This window comes from Dipteris shenzhenensis, chromosome 9, assembly GCF_047967505.1.
Source record: "Dipteris shenzhenensis isolate YYH24624 ecotype China chromosome 9, Dip_SZ_1.0, whole genome shotgun sequence".
NCBI lineage: Eukaryota > Viridiplantae > Streptophyta > Polypodiopsida > Gleicheniales > Dipteridaceae > Dipteris > Dipteris shenzhenensis.
The window spans coordinates 43337631-43351660 of record NC_141604.1 but is presented as its reverse complement, the minus strand read 5'-3'; positions in this window follow the sequence as shown (position 1 = coordinate 43351660).

Here is a 14030-nt window from a genome sequence, read left to right as displayed (position 1 = left end):
ATGAGCAGCAAAGCCGCTTGCAAGTTTTTTGTATGTACAATTTTGTTGGAAAGGTCACCTCCCCATCTATAAGCCCCCAAATGAGGAGTGCGTGGGGGAGGGAGACCTAGGGCAGGATGTGCCCAAGAGAGAAGAAAGAGAGGGGGGCTGCCACATGGGCAGCACCTCACAGGATTGCGACCTATAGATGGCGTCAGCATGGCGAGGGTAGTGGGCAGGTGAAGGGCCTGCAACAGACCCTGATGATGGCGCGGTACAGGCGGATTAGGACAGTAGGATGTACAGGAGTACGGCGCAGGACATGTGGCTGGGAAGAGCCTGGCAGAGGGCAGAACCAGCAGGCCTGGTGGAGCAGCAAATGTGACTGTCAGTGGGCAGGAGGTATGCCTTATATAGGCTGGACCCCTGCCTTGAATGGAGGGCCAAAGGCCCTGGAAGTTTGGGCCATAAAAGCCCCGGGTTGTGAGCCCTTATAGGGCTGGACCAGCCACACACTGGTCGGCCAGTCTGTTGCAGGCTGGTCGGTTTTTTCAGCAAGGCCCTAGGCCTATAAAAGGAGAGGCTCTTGCCTCATTTCAGCATCCAACAGAGCAGCTTTGGAGGAGCAGACAGGAGCAGCAGATAGGGCTTCCTTGGGCCTTTTCCCAGGAGGTGAGGGAGACCTAAAGAGTGCTGCAGACTTAGCTCCAGGGAGAGGCTGAACCTAGACTGTCTTCTAGGGCAGAAGGTTGCTGAGATCATCATCTTCTGGAGCAGCCATTCACAAGCAGGTTGGAGCAGTGGAACAGTTATCTTGGGGCCTACATTCAGGAGGACCAAGGGGACCTGTGTGCTGCAGACAAAGCTTGGCAAGGGCTGCCCACCTAGGCTGATTCACAGGCAGTAAGGTGGAGAAGAACACACTGGACGGAAAGTCTACAGAAGCTCCAGGTGGAGCACGCGGGCTCGAGTCTTAGAGATAGCCAGCTGATAGGAGAAGAACCTTGTGGTAAGATCAGAGGACCACACCATTGGTGGGACTCTGGATCTATCTCTCTTGTATTGTGTCCATAGTTTTGGACAGAAATATATATTTTGGTGGTTTCTCTATCTGGCCGGTTCATTGTCTATTGATGAGTCTGCACATCTATTGAATGCACATAAGTAAATAAGTTTGTGATTCCACACCCCACACTGCACACTGTGTGAGCTCCTAGGCATTACTATAAGTCTTCCGTTGCATGTACCCTCTGTTGGGTATTTTCTAACAAATTTTGCTTTATTATGTATTCAAATTCAAACTAACATAAGAACTCTTGCATGCTGTGTTTCAACTTTCCTCGGGCAAGTTAGGCCCTTACGCAACCGATGCAAAGGCTGTCACAAAACCAGCATTGTTTACAGTGAATTCGCCGGAGGCTTCCTCTCGAACAACATGTTGCATGTCGCAATCTCACTCCGACTATGAAACTCGATGAAGGGGTACCGAAGCTTGAGTACGTCATCAACGTGTGTGCCTCGGATCTGTACAGCAACGTGGAGGCCCTCCCGATCAACGACACACCCTTTCAAGCATGGGATGTGAAGTACTTCTCGAACACCGTTGCAACCGTAATAGAATGGTCGCTGGGGGTCTCTACTAAAATGAGCTCCGCTGCATGCACTGCACTGGAACTCAACTAGGGGTTTGTTCAAGCCGACGAAATGCAGCACGCCGCTAACCTGCAAGCAAGGGGAAAGCAGAAGGTGGCAGGAATGGGTCGACCGTCACAAGGTGGGGAGGTGTACCTTTTTGCCATAGCCCAGTTGCGAGACTTGGCTGTCAAAAGTGTGTTGCAGTGATGCACAAAGGCTTCCGTCGAGGACGGGCGCAAGGATCGTAAAGTCGAACACAGTAAGAGCGTGGCGGGCTCGCATGTATGAAATGTTTTTAGCAATGTACATCACAACACCATCGTCCACAAACTCCTACACCAAGTGTCCAAGTGTCTGGCGCCTCTCAACAATGAAAGTGAGCTGCATCAAACAATGTTCTCTTAGGGCGTATTGTTTGGGTGGCGTGGGCATGATGACGATGAACGAGTTTGATTTCTTACCGTTGCTCTATCTTCAGGGTTGGGACCATTAGCTATAATGATCTGGTTAGAGGGTGGCCCATCCAGGTCTACCTTCACGACGACGAATGCAATGGTCTCCATAAGTCATCTTTGTGGTCTCAACCTGGTTTGCCACCCAGGGTGCATAGAGCCTTATTGGCTTCTCGGGGACGAAAGAGATTGATCCGTCGAAGGGTTCGCCCTTGATTATGCTCGTGGTTGCATTGACTCGGAGGGAAACGAAGGAGGTGCCTCCCTTGCTTGCGCTTTTCTTGGTCACAGTCGGGCCTTCGATTCGGTAGAAAGACTCAACTTGCAAGAAATCCTTCAGTTGGGGCACGAATGCATGGGGCACGTGGAAAGTGATGGTCTCGCAGTAGTGAGAGTCCGTTAGGTCCATGCGTATAAATTTAGTGCTCATACGTTGCATCCCTAACTTTGAAAGTGCCATACTTTGCCAGGGCCTTGCCCTCAAACGCAAAGCGATAGAGCACAAACTCTGAAAGAGCCTCTATGGGCAACACAGGGAGTGTGTTTGAGTTAACAAAGCCCAGTTCCGTGGGGGTCAAGGTGTCCAGTTGCTCCTGTTTGGTGTGTGTTTCTGTGATGGCGAGCATCAGCTCCTTCCCTTTGTTGGTCGCATCATTGGGCGGCAAGCCTGAGCTGGCTGCTGGGAGGAGAAAAGCGGATGGTTATGTTCTCTTCTTTGGTCTAGTTTGCAAAAGTTTCCCATTCATATTAGTGCGTGTGGACGGGCAATGTGTTACGTGGTTCGATTTACTTTGCCAATTCATCCCCTAAGTCATGTGCAAGATAGCAAGGCGCATTGGTTGTTGGTTCAAGTGAAATTTATAGCCTAACATCGAAAAGGTTCGCACTGAAGTACGAAAGCGTACATGATAGAGATCAGCGATGCACTGCGCACGAAAGAAGAGAGCTTGCAAAGAGCATTTATTAAGTCCCGTCTGCAGGGGAACGTGGGGAAAAGGGGGGAAACAAAGTTTAACCAACATCAAACAAACCATGCAGGGCAGCGAGTCTTTTTCAAGGGGGGCCCCAAAACAAAGCATGTGATTTATTCGCTTGCTAACTTTGATTTTGCGTCTTCTTCAACGAGGGGAGGGCCTATGTCCAATTCAATCCTGCAGTGCATCGTTATGACACAACCTCTTCTCCTTATTTCTTTGCGAGCTGCCGAAGTGAAAACGTGTGTTCAAAAAAGCCCGAAGCAAAACGAAAACACGAGGAAAAATAGCGTGCAATAAACCAAATGTCACCTTCAACGTACGCTTGCTGAGCCGTGACACAAAAAACCATTTTCAGAGTTTTGGAGGCACCCTTGTTTATCTTCGAGTTTTTAAGCAGCGCGTTGTCCCTACAGGCACTTTTCGATGGTGTAAGCACTAGTGGAGCATCGACCAACGTTGTGGGCTCAGGTGCAGTAGTCTTGAGCAAGCAACCGCCAGACACCGAAACATAACCCTGGCTAGCCAGAACGAATGGGAGAATCAAAATAAAAAACGCTTGGGAGGCCGACCTTTTTTTAATTGACCAGTGGAAGTGTCCATCGAGTCGCCAGACAGTTGTTGCTGGGAATCTATGGAACCATGCTTCTCATCCGATTCACCTGCCATGATCATGAACAAAGCAAGCCAAGGAGGGAGTCTGAGCATACAGACGGGTTGGGGCCATGAAGAAACTGGCAAACATTATATACAGCAACAGATGGATGGCCAACGTGAACAAAAGACGGAGCTGGAACCGAAATAGCAGATGCAAAATGTGCCCATGCTATTGCCGTTAAACAGAGACGACAAGAAGCATGCTATAGAGGTAACCAGTTTGAGAAGGTGACGACGTTCTAGAGACGACGCTGCGCTGGACAATATATTCATAACAGGTTGTAGAGACTTTGTCATAATCTAGACGCCATGACATTACCTTAGAACACTGCAAAATGACTAGTAGCACAAATTATTTCCATGACAGCCGCATTGAACTGCAAATACTTTCTGCTACAAGAAAATCCACGTACTTTGCATCACTCTGATCCATTGCTATAAGATCTTTAATCTGCACTTCTTTCCCCCATGTTTGCCGAAAGACCAAACCATGAATTTCACTTGTTGCACCATACGAGATGCTCTTTGGTCAAGCTTCTCACAATTTGCATCACACTCTCACAAAACTTTGAGACCTCATAGACACTTAGAGAAACACCGACTGGATAAGATCTCTTGGACCACGTTGAAACAAATACTCACAAGAATTCACTTACTTGTCTTAACGAATACTTGTCATGCGACATTCCCATAGATCGTCACGACCCACTCTCATACCACTATTGGCTTCTAGGCTTGCAAATTAGACACAACCCGACTTGCACTGTATCAACGAGGAAACTACATAAGAATATAGATAATCTCATAAAGTAACATTGTGCATGAAATATTTAATCAGAGAATAGGTCCTTTATTTGACTCTTATGGACTTCTGCTCACCTCGACGAGGTTTGTTAAAGTACAAAGACAGATGCTCTATACGACTCTCTACAAGAATCCACTACCATTACTGAGCAGTTGCTCTACTAGCAAGAGCTACAATACAAGACTCACGACTCTCATGGAGTCAAATGGACAAGAAGAAAGAGCTTGAGGCTATGATCCAACACATCGATCCTAAACCGCCTTGAGTGGAAGTTGTCACATACTTTCATCTCCTCAGAAGTGGAGCATTCACAACAACACAAAGCAACTATAGACGCGCTTGGTAGACGCGCAAAATAGCGGGCGCGTCTATAGGCATTGTTTTAGTAGAGAAATTACGGGCGCGTCTATTAGCGCGGCTAAATGTTGGTCTCTTTGCGCGTCAATCCCCGCATTTATTTGCGCGTTAGACCAAAGAAAATACGGGCCCGTCTACCATCCCATGTATTAGCGCGTTTATTTACGCGAGTATTAGCGCGTTTATTTGCGCGTTTACACTGAGAATCAGACGCGCATTTAGACGCGTAAATAGACGCGCTCCAGAGAATACAGAAAGTGAGATTTTGGTGTACATCATTGCTTTCCAAACATTGCCCATGATTACCAAAGCACATAATTTTTTGCAAGCCCACATATACAAGAATTAAGGGAAATGAGGAGAATGAGACAATATGTAAAATAGTTTTGCTAATATCAATTGTGGGGCTACGGTTCAATCTCATCCTCAATGAGATCAACCCTTGCCAAACTATCTACTTCAAAATCCAAACAAGTATTTAGATCTACAAATACATTCAACCCACTACTACTTGTGCCACTCATGTGCTCATCGAAATCAAGATCTCCAATGGTAGGCTCGTCCTCACGAGTAATGCCGGCCTCAATATCTATATCTCCTATCTCATGATCATCCTCCTCTCTTGTATCACGGTCATCATCACGTCCATGGCCATGATCATCCTCCATATGCTCCATATTAGTAAATGTACTATACATCACTTTGGAACGTGGCATAATAGGTATGACATGCCACCACCTATTATTATCCACCATTGGTTGATAGACAACCTAATTCAAACACAAATACAATCATGTTACTTTTCTTGCATCAAATATTTAAAAGCGAGTATTTTTATGTGTGTGCACAGTACCTGTTCACATTGTTGCGGTAGTATTAGTGTGTCCTTCCTACTTTGCCAAAACTTTGTGGAGTCAATAGTTACAAAGCCACTTGCATGGCGTTTGATTGTTGCATTAGGGCCTCTTTCCACCACGTCCTTAAACCACTTTACATTGAAAACATACACAAAGAAGTGTCGAAAGTCAAGCATAATGATATCTTGGATTATGCCACAATAATCATCCATGACTCCATTGGCTCCCTCAAAGCTAGCAATGACGCCGCAATCTTGTGTGTTTCTCTTATCATCAATCCGTTGTGTTCGAAAATGCTTGCCCTCACACCATATAGCATTGAACATAGTGCACTACACCAAGAAAAAATCAATTAAATAAGCAATCTAAATTATAAAAAGCTCCTAACTTATACATAACATTCTATATACCGACCTTGCTCATGCATCCCCTAGCATACTCCCATTCTTCCATTGTGATATGCATCCCCTCGTCTTTCTCTGCTTTCTCCATTTCATCAAGTAGCCAATCCACATGAATATCCTTTGGAAGTGCTCTTAGACGCTGAGGGTATGGCACACGAGATCCGTGGTGTGTACGAAAGAGGGCCCTTTCTTCTTGTCTTCTTGCCTTTAATGCATCCTCGTATCTTGTCACCCATCTTTTCATCACATCACTATTAAGCACGCAAAAGAGGTTGATACTATTACGCAACTCCGTGTCTATTACTTTGTTGCGTCCTTTTCCTTGAGGCACAATAGAGGTCATCCTTAGGTCTTCATCATCTCTCCATAGTCGTGGGAGAGAGCTATCCACATCAACAAGAAACTCAGAAATATATACAAGTGACTCTTGTACCAACCAACCCTCGGCCATGCTACCTTCGGGTCTTGCATTTTGTCTCACGAAGCCCTTCAAGGTCTTCATGAAGCGCTCGAGGAAGAACAACCATCGTGCATGTATAGTACCGCATATAGCAATCTCATCCACCAAATGTACTATGAGATGTAGTTGGCTTGTGAGAATAGAACGTGGAAATGTCTCCTCCACTAAACAAACCGCCTCCACCGACATAACTCGAGCATTCTCAAGCGTGGTAGGATCTATTTCCTTTGAGCTCACATACCTCACAAGCTCGCCCATCTTGTAAATACAATCTTTCACGTCCTTTGATGCCACTACTACACACGCATCCTATTGCGACGTTTACGTACCGACGATTAGCGCCCGCTTAGCGTTAATCGTCGGTATAAAAATCGGGTGTCGTAAATCGTCGCTATATAGCGACTTTTACTAAATAGTCGCTATATAGCGACTATTTCTAAAAGTCGCTATATAGCGACGTTAGTAAATGTCGCTATATAGCGACATTTAAAAGTCGCTATATAGCGACACTGAGACAAAATATTATAGCGACGTTTTACAGAGAGGTTTTTTTTTTTTTTTAGGCCTTAAAAATTATTTTTTTCCAATGGCAAAATTTTTAAATTTTTCATACATGTTTGAGCTCATAGAGAATGAAAAAATGAGAGCATGTACATCAAGCTTTTGAAGCTCATATATTCATGTCCAAGTTTGAGATGAGAAAAATCAAATAAGAACATTTACATCAACTGTTTCATCTTGAGCCAAGTCTAAGGCGCCAAGCAAGTCTATCTCCAACTCTATACCGAGTTGATCTCCTATATCATCATCGTACTCTAGTATCGTACGTTCACCTAAAAGTATTTGATCATCTTCTTCAATAAAGCTTAAGTGTGGTGATTGATCTTGATGATTGTTGTCTTCTTCGTCAATATCGTGATCTCCATCCTCCTCCCGTGCGATGTCATTAAGCGCATCTTCCTCTTGCCTCATATGGTGATCTACATCTTCTTCGCTAGATTCATCAATTGGATCCGGCATTGGTAGTGGCATCTCCATATCCACATCTCGATCTTCAAATATTTGCTTACTTCGTGGTGCAACTTGGATCACGTACCACCATCTTGGATCAGAACGATCCGGATGAAAAACCACCTATATTGAAGATGGGTGCCAAATGTCGTCAATTATATATATATCAATGGACTTTAAAAATGAAAGCTTGACTAATTAAATCATTAGTATGCACCTGCTCACAGTGCTCGGGAAGAACAAAAGTATCACTTTCATCGGTCCAATGTTTGGTGGAGTCTATTGCAAAGAGACCGCTACTATCTTTTCTCACTGTCGCATGGGGACCGTTGTAAGTAGTTCTAAACCATTTTACATCAAGAATGAAAATAGTAAAACGTCTGAAATCAATTTCATAGATGTCGCGTATGGTTCCACAATAATCCAACTGTGAGGAGAGAAGATTGGTATCCGAAGCACTTGCTCGGCTATCTTGTGTGAAGTTAGCCATGACTCCACAATCATACGTGACTCTCTTTGAATCGATGCGTTCCACGCGAAAATTTCGTCCATATGACCATAATGCACTGTACTTTTTGTACTGTAAAAGAGCATCATTAAATCAATGAAGATGCACCTATTTTATAGCATAAATTGCCACAAATAATTACTTAATTACGTCAAGAGATAAGAAACTTACATGCACCATACATCCAGATGATAACTCCCGCTCGCGCTCGTTTATTGTCTCTCCATCACGTTCGGCTTTACGTACAGCTAGTTGTAGCCAATCAAGTGACATGTGAGTAGGGAGAAGAGTCAGATCTCGTGGATATGGTTGTGATCGCCTGTACATTACTCTGAATCTCGTCCTTGCATTTATTCTTTCTGCTTTGGCCACTTCATATCTCTCAATCCACTTCTGCATCTCAGGGCTATTGAGGATACAAAACTTATTGAATTTCTCCATTTGCTCTTCGCTCATCTTTCTTTCAATCCCTTTTCCTTGGGGGACCTCGCCAATGATGCGATCATCATCCTTGTTGTGCCAAGCTTGCGGCATATCAGGATCCGTGGATGCAAGAAACTCTGTGATATATACTAATGACTCTTGCACAAGCCATCCCTCTGCCATGCTTGCTTCTGGTCTTGCTCTTTGTCTTACAAACCCCTTTAAAGTTTTCATAAACCGCTCGAGAAAAAACATCCATCGATTATGAACGGTACCTGCTATAGCCACCTCATCAACTATGTGCACAAGCAAGTGGACTTGAGTTGTCATAATGCTTGAGGGAAAGTGCTTCTCAAGCAAGCATACGGCTTCGATGGATTCCACCCTAGCCTTCTCGATGCTCGATATAGAGATCTCTTTTTGAGATATCCACTTATTTCACATGTCCATGCATATGTAAGATATTTGAGATATCCACCTATTTCACATGTCCATGAAGAAAATACATAATGCGAATTGATAGTAAGCATACCTCACAATACCACAGATCTTGAATATAGCATTTCTAACATCTTCTTGTAAGCACCCTTTTATTGTAATTGGAAGGATGAACTATCAAAGCAACAATGAAATCATGTCAACAATATAACATAATAATAATTACGCTAATGCATCACTATTATCGGTACACTAATTTTACTTAGAATACCTGTAAGACCTTGTGCCAATCATGGGACTTGAGGCCACTAAGCTTATTGTCCTTTGAAAATGCTCCTTTCAAGCAACGCATGTACCCTGTCGGTGTTTGAAAAGAGGCAATGTCTGCCTTGATCGCTGCCTCCTCCCTCGTAGAGAGGATCCACGTTGCTTTCGGGAGGACAACTTTTCCCGAAGCATGCACTTGGGGCCACAAACGAGACATCCTATTCATAGCACGCAAGTCTTCTCGCACTCCTCTCGAGTCCTTGGAACCAACTAAGTGTGCCCAAATGGTAGCCCCCACATTCTTAAAGATATGCATGGGATCCAAGAGATGATTGATTTGTAACTGACCCCAATAAGGAAGCTCGTGAAAGATCGATAGCCTCTTCATACCAGGAGGAGGTTCCTCTCCATTCTCCCTCCAAGCTTGAATCCAATCACTTGCTTTCAAATATGATGGTGGTGGATCAAGCTGACCTCCACGTGCGAGATGGTTGAGCGGAAGGTATCGAGCATGACCTTCATAAACATTTTTCCTCATATGTTTGGAGTAGCGTGCAAGCGATTTCAGAGCGGGTCCACAAACAGGACAAGCATGGTACCCACTTGTAACAAGTCCTGCACGCGTGCATGAATATGTTAGTACAAGACATGCGTGCAAAAGAGAGTAAAAAAAGCATAATCCCTCATTGTACATGTAAAGACATAACCACGTACCTGCGCACTCTCCATATCCTGGGTAGTCATGCATGGTCCACATCAAGATACCCCTGACCAAAATATCATTGGTATGCCTAGGAGCTCTGGAAATATCAAAGACCTGCACTCCTCTCCATAATATTTGTAACTCCTCTATCAAAGGTGCCATGTACACGTCCATGTTTTTTGCCTTGTACTTTCCTGGCACAAGTAGTGCAAGCATGAGGTGTCCCTTTTTTATTGTTAGCCATGGTGGGATATTGTAATTCACCACGACTATGGGCCATGTCGACCAAGATGTCGAGCGTAACCCAAAAGGATTCACGCCGTCCATGGCTAGCCCAAGATGTAAGTTGCGTGGCTCCCTCGCAAAGTCCGGCCACTGATTATCTATGTGCTTCCAAGCTGCACAATCTGCGGGAATCCTCAATGTGTGATCAGTGGACCGATGAGATGCATGCCATGTCATCAACTCCGCTATGGATTTGCATCGAAACATGTGTTGTATTCTTGCAATGATGGGAAAGTGTCTCAAGACCTTTACCGGTATCCGCTCACCTTGCAAGTCATCTCTATATCGTTGTTCCCCACACTTTGGACAACTAGCCAAATCTCCATGCTCACGACGAAAGAGAATACAATCATTACGACAAGCATGGATGGTATCATAATCCATACCCACCGTTGTTAGCATCTTTTTTGCTTCATCTCTTGATGCGGGCATGGTATTTGGTGCAGGCAACATCTTCTGGAGCAACCTATGACAAAGACACTATCCAAATGATGATTCTCAAAACAAACAATATCCAAATAATGAGTCAAATTAATGCAAGGGCTAACCTCATTAAGGCCGAGACACTTGTATCCGACCACCCATACTGTACTTGTAGATTCAAGATTGAGAGACAAGCACGTAGTTTAGACATCCTAGCACCCTCGTACAATTGTGTTGATTGCAACTCTCGCATTTTGACCTCAAACTCTGACATCACGTGTACGTGGGATGTAGTGCCCCTAAAAATGGAATCCATCATGTCGACCATACCCTCGTCGTCATCCGGGAGACTATAGTCTTGTTGAAAGTGAGAAGGCATATGTGTACCCTCGTCACCCTCCTCATCCTGTCATAAGCTCATTCGTGTAAATAGAAGATCTTCAATTTCTGGGTATTCTGGGTATACAATAAGATTGCGAACTTAAATAGCTTTGACTTACCGATGATCCATCAACATGTGCAACACCAACGGGGGGTACTGGTTCCGGCTCCTCCCCATACATCCGCAAGTGACGCATGATAATACGACGTTGATGTCGTACTTCTCGCTTGCAATGAGTGCAATGACAATATAACCTCTCCGTAAGCCACTTCGTGCTCCCGGGCGTTGGCGCATCATCGGATGAGCTTCCACTCGTCCCTTCCATCTACACTTATAAAACCACAACATAAGCATTAAGAGGAGATATTGACAATTATGAGCATAGCATGTTTAATTTGAGCTTCTCTTGAGGCCATATAAAAAAAATGACGTCGCTATATAGTAAGGATTGAAACAAAAAATCCTATATGGTAACGCTATATAGTAAGAGGAGATATTGACAATTATAAGCATAGCATGTTTGAGCTTCACAAGAGGCTACACAAAAAAATAAACAGTAAGCGTCGTTATATAGCGACGCTCTGTTTCGTCGTTATATAGCGACGTTTAATTCCACACGTCGCTATATAGCGACGCTTTTAATTAAAAGCGTCGCTATATAGCGACGAAAAAGCGTCGCTATATAGCGACGCTGTGGGTTAAGACCCAAAACGGCGAAACGCGCGGCGTTTTTGCATAAGCCATTCCTAATCTCTACAGTAAGCAACCCCAAATCTCCTCCCACCTATTTCGACGACCTCCCATCTATTCCAGGCAACCTCCCACTCTATTTCCCACTCCTCACCCTTCTCCTACCTCTTGTACTCCCTCTCTCTCCTTTTTCCCTCTTTGGTTTCCAGAAAGAAAGTTCTTCAAGAGGTGAGTTTGTTTCAACAATGTAGGTTGTTTGTTTGTTAGATTCAGTTTTGTGAGTGTTTCTACTTGTATTGCTAAAGTTATAAACTAGTTTTCATGCTTTATTTGAAAGGATTGAAACCAAAAACGAAATTTCAAGAAAGAAAGAAAGAAAACTCACCTCTTTTTTTTCCTGTATTTCTTTCCTTCTCTTTCTCCTTGTCTCCTCAATCTTCTCTTTCCTTGTCTCCTTTCAAGAAGTTGCTTTTGTGGTCTCCTCTTTCCACTAACATCTTATTTGAAAAAATGGGTTGTTTTCTCTCTTTTGTAGGGCCAGTCCACTACACCGAGCGGGACATACTCTCTCTTTTGTGGGGCCAGTCCACTACACCGAGCGGGACATACTCTCTCTTTTGTGGGGCCAGTCCACTACACCGAGCGGGACATACTTTTACAGGTAAGTGCTTCCTCTTCTTTCCATTTAATATTTTTGTTATTTGCATTGGCCTGCAGCTAGCGCCTTAAGCGCTAGCTGCAGTAATGGGCGTAGGAACCCTCTCTTCCCCTCTCTCTCTTTCCGTCTTCCCCCTTCTCTTTTTCTCATTTTTCCCCCTTCTCTTTTTTCCCTTATGCTCATGCAGAAAAAGAGAAAGAGCTTATGCGGAAAAAGAGAATGAGAGAAGCATAAGCTTCTCTCATTCTCTATTTCCGCATAAGCTCATGCGGAAACTTACGCATAAGCTCATGCGGAAATCTTTTTCCTCATGCTTACACTTAAGCATAGGCTTAAGTGTGAGAATGCGGAAAAAGAGCATGAGCTTATGCTCATGCGAAAAAAGAGAAGGAGCTTATGCTCATGCGGAAAAAGAGAATGAGAGAAGCTTATGCTTCTCTCATTCTCTTTTTTCGCATAAGCTCTTTCTCTTTTTCCGCTTATGCTTCTCTCATTCTCTTTTTCCGCATGAGCATAAGCTCCTTCTCTTTTTTCGCATGAGCATAAGCTCCTTCACACTTAAGCCTATGCTTAAGTGTAAGCATGAGGAAAAAGAGCATGAGCTTATGCTTATGCTTAAGCATACGCATAAGCTCATGCTCTTTTTCCTCATGCTTAAGCATAAGCATAAGCATAAGCATAAGCTCATGCTCATGCAGAAAAAGAGAAGGAGCTTATGCGGAAAAAGAGAAGGAGCTTATGCTCATGCGAAAAAAGAGAAGGAGCTTATGCTCATGCGGAAAAAGAGAATGAGAGAAGCTTATGCTTCTCTCATTCTCTTTTTCCGCATAAGCTCTTTCTCCTTTTCCGCATGAGCATAAGCTCCTTCTCTTTTTCCGCATGAGCTTATGCTTATGCTTATGCTTATGCATAAGCATAAGAATAAGCTCATGCTTATGCTCATGCATGAGCATCCGCATGAGCTTGTTTCCGCATGAGCTTATGCGGAAATAGAGAAAGGGAGAAGCTTATGCTTCTCTCATTCTCTTTTTCCGCATGAGCTCTTTCTCTTTTTCCGCATGAGCATAAGCTCCTTCTCTTTTTCCGCATGAGCATAAGCTCATGCTTATGCTCATGCATGAGCATGAGCTTATGCTTGTTTCCGCATGAGCTTATGCGGAAATAGAGAATGAGAGAAGCTTATGCGGATCTCATTCTCTTTTTCCGCATGAGCTTATGCGGATCTCATTCTCTTTTTCCGCATGAGCTTATGCTTATGCTCATGCATGAGCATGAGCTTATGCTTGTTTCCGCATGAGCTTATGCAGAAATAGAGAAAGGGAGAAGCTTATGCTTCTCTCATTCTCTTTTTCCGCATGAGCATAAGCATGAGCTTATAAGCATGAGCATAAGCATAAGCATGTGGATCTCATTCTCTTTTTCCGCATGAGCATAAGCATGAGCTTATGCTTATGCTTATGCATAAGCATAAGCATAAGCTCATGCTTATGCTTGTTTCCGCATGAGCTTATGCGGAAATAGAGAATGAGAGAAGCTTATGCTTCTCTCATTCTCTTTTTCCGCATAAGCTCTTTCTCTTTTTCCGCATGAGCATAAGCTCCTTCTCTTTTTCCGCATGAGCATAAGCATGAGCTTATGCTTATGCTTATGCTTATGCTTATG